Source organism: Myotis davidii, unplaced genomic scaffold (assembly GCF_000327345.1).
Source record: "Myotis davidii unplaced genomic scaffold, ASM32734v1 scaffold218, whole genome shotgun sequence".
Classification (NCBI taxonomy): domain Eukaryota; kingdom Metazoa; phylum Chordata; class Mammalia; order Chiroptera; family Vespertilionidae; genus Myotis; species Myotis davidii.
In genome coordinates this window covers 1,744,188-1,748,227 of record NW_006289235.1, presented here as the reverse complement: position 1 = coordinate 1,748,227, position 4,040 = coordinate 1,744,188, and positions in this window count along the sequence as shown.

The window sequence follows — 4,040 nt, the reverse complement described above, 5'->3', positions numbered from 1 at the left end:
ATATTCCCTCTCATGTTTTATTTTCATATATTCTTTACTGACCTTAATATTCATTTTATTTTATTTTTTTACCACAATTCCCATTACAGTGACAATCAGTATTATTTAAATTTAAGCAAGAAACTCAACAAGGCTTACAGGTTTTTCATTGCTACTGATTTTTTTCTCATTAAGCCTGGGTCTAATGAAACTAAACAGAAAGTTCTGGTCAGATTCCTTGGTCATCCCTATCTGTGTTTGTGAATTCTTATAATTGGCATGAACTGAAAGTTCTTATTATCACTGATAGTAATCCAGACACTATTGCAATTTGGGTTTAAATGGCCCTGTGCAGACAAGGATATCAGAAGAAACCAAACAGTCTCATGTGTTAGTGGGAGATACATACCAATTAAATGCTAGAAATGGCATCAGTTTCGTTCTGTTTTCCTTTGTAGTTTCAGGTTGAGTATTTTTCCTTAGAGTTTGCAGATAGAGCTTCAGAACCTTACAAGAGGAAGGAGATCACCTTCCCATCTGAATGTGAGATGGAAAAAGTATATGAAACAGAACTGATCCCAACAATAACTTTATTATTTGAGTGTTATATTAATTAGGACACTTGATTACAAGTAACATACCAATTTTAACTAGCTTTATCAAGCATGAAAGTGATTCTAAAGGATAAATTTATTCAAAGGATTAAAAGGTTTCTTAAGAAAAGCAAGGAGAACCTGCAGTGGTGTCTCAAGAAAATACTGGAAATAGGTAATCAGAAGCTTTCAGGATTCTGTCACATCTCCTTCTCTCTGCAGCATCTCTTTGATTGCAGACTGGCTTCCCCTGTTCCTCCCATGGTAGAACATGATTGCCAATATCCATTTATACTTATATCTCAGTCGAAGCATTCAAGAAGAACCTAACTCTATTCTAAGTACCTAGTCTGAATTCATGTAAGTAGATGAATTAAATTGTGTAAGTAGATGAATTAAATTCATATTTAAAATATTCACTATAGACTACAATGTAGCATTGTAGACATTCTCATCCATTACTGGAAGGAATGTGATTTTTTTAAAATATATTATTTATTTCAGAGAGAAAGGGAGAGGGAGAGAGAGATAGAAACCTCAATGATGGGAGAGAATCATTGATCGGCTGCCTCCTGCACTCCACCTATGGGGGATCTAGCCCACAACCCAGGCATGTACCCTGGCCTGTAATCGAAGCTTGACCTCCTGGTTCATAGGTCGATGCTCAACCACTGAGCCACACAAGCCAGGCAGGAATGTGATTTTATACAGTATTTTTGAGAAGTAATTCTAAAATATATACCAAGAATTATAGAAATGATTATTCAACTATAGTCATTAACCTAATTTTTGCAAAGTTTTGCTAAGGTAATAACCCCAAATTTGGATAAAGAAATTTTCCATATAGATATTAATTATAGCATTATTTTAATATCAAGATTTGAGAAACCATTTTTCAGGGTTTCCCAAAAAAGGCAGAATGGTATTTTTTCATGGGATTACATGATACATTTAGCTATTTAAATTGTGTTTTAATAACAGTGAAAAACTCTAGTTATGATTATAAATGAAGATTGCAGGATATCCTGTTTATGACAGATTGCAGTGATAGTTTCACAGGTGTGTACTTACCTCCAAACTCATAAAGTTGTCTTCATTAAATATGTATAGCATTTTGTATGTCAGCCATACCTTCATACCTCAATAAAGTAGTTTAGAAGTAAATGTAATCATAGCTTATGAAAAGGAAAAAAGGAGAAAAGAAATAACGTTCTAATAAACATTGAAATGGTAGAGAATGTCTCAGTTCTGTACTTAACCCCTTGTCTTCAATTAAGTTAGAACTTATTATTTATAAATGCAATACAATGTTTAATGAGGGTTGAATGATATTCAGTTTTAATATCCTATAATCTAGAACTCCCTTCAAACAATATAATAATGAGTTTAATTGTGTGAATCTAAAGTGAAAATAAATTTCTCTAATAAATAGAAAAAATATAAAGCAGGATATACAATTATTTGTACAATGGAATTGCAGTTATTCAAGGAAAAATGCAAAGGAAGCATCAAAACTTCAATCATAGAGCTTTTAATAGCCTTTTATTCCTTTAGTTTTAAAAATTTGGATAATGAACATAAATTTAGTTCATAAATTAATTGACCCTGGTATTGCATTAAACGTCAGGGTCAATAATGCCAATCCCTCCCTCACTCCCTCTCCCAGTCCTCTCTTTTTATTAAACTTTATCCCAAAATATCATGTTAATTTGAATCTTTTCTTTTTTACTTTGACTCGTCAGTTAAGTTACCCAGAAAATGAAAAGAGCTTCATTTAGATCACTTTTCAGCTTTGAAAACATGTCTTCTTCTTTTAAAAAATATCTTCTTTTTAATTTCAGAGAGGAAGGGAGAGGGAGAGAGAGAGAAACATCAATGCTGAGAGAGAATCATTGATCGGTTGCCTCCTGCACATCCCCTACTGGGGACAGAGCCTGCAACCAGGGCATATGCACTGACCAGGAATCCAACCATGACCTTCTGGTTTATAGGTCGATGCTCAACCACTGAGCCACACCAGCTGGGTAGCTTTGAAGATATTTCTTGATTTTGAAATTTTATTTCCCATTCTCTAAATATTTGCCCAAATTTAGTGTTTAAATTAACATATACCTTTTCTCTTTTCATTATTTCTTCACCAGTCAATACTGCTCTCCTTTTAGTCATTTTTTTCTACTAATCTCTGCTGAGAATTTATTCTCAGTTTCATACTGTACTTTTAAAGTACTAGTTTCCAAGCTGTGAATTCACTGTATCTATCTGTGCAGCGAGAAGTGATTTGTTCCTTGTAGTGCCTTTTTATTTGCTGTGAGTGATCAGTTTAATGATCCTTCGTTGACATGGGCTGTTTAAACTAAAGAAATGTGTGCAATAAAGATATATGGCAAATTAAGGCATAAATGTCTGAAACAGTTAACACAAATCTTGCTGTCTCAATTACTGTACAGCATTATGTCAATACTAAGCATCATGAAATATTATAAAAGAAGCTGTGCTCTTCTCAGAAAGGACTTTGAGGCAAAATGAGTTGTAAGAAAACTGCATCTATGTATACTTAGGCATTAAAAATCACCCTAAACATATATAAAAAGTGCCTAAACCTAGATGATTAAAGAGTAATTATATAAGGAAATATGAAGAAATCCCACTATTTCTTAGGCTGTTTAAGGAGTATAGCAGAAGCCTGCATATCTACACTTCATTTCAAACCAGTTACTATGTGTAGATCCATAAAAAGAAAGATATATTAGGGAGAAGGAAAAAAGCAGAACATTCCTTAAATAAGCATTGAAAATGCCACAGTTGAGAAAAAATAATACAAGTTGGTCTATTGCTATTCATGCCTGTGTTCTTGAAAAAAAAAACAAAAAAAAAACATGGACTGTTAATGGGAAGAAGAGTCAGAGGGCTGTCTTTATGTTTCATCCAACATTTTTCAAACCATGAATCCCTTTGGGAATATACTGGAGACTGCAGACTCTCATTTGTATACAGTCATAAAATTTTGCTCACAATTTAAAATATTCATTCTATAGTCATATTTAAAGTCCTTGGATCTCAGGATAAGAATAACAATGTTTACTTTTGTGGGGCCAGATCATTTTTATGCTCTTTAAAGCCAATAGCTCATTTAATCCTCACAACAATGCTATGAGATGTCTATTATTTTTATAGCTATTTTACAGATGCAGAAACTAAAGGGAGAAGCTGTGTAAATAACTCAAGGAAACCCAGCTAGAAATTATAAGGGCTCCATTTTGAATCTGAGTCATATGGCTCCAGAGCTATGTGCCTCCTGAAAAAAACACCAACATAAAGAATCAGCTCATATAATTTTAGGTCTGGAGAAACACATAGAGATTATTCCAAACACGTCTTTGTTTTCAAGTTGAAAAAATTGGGTTCCACATAATAAAATTATTAACTGAAGACCATAGAGCTAGTTAGTAGTAGAGCCAGGGTTCAAGT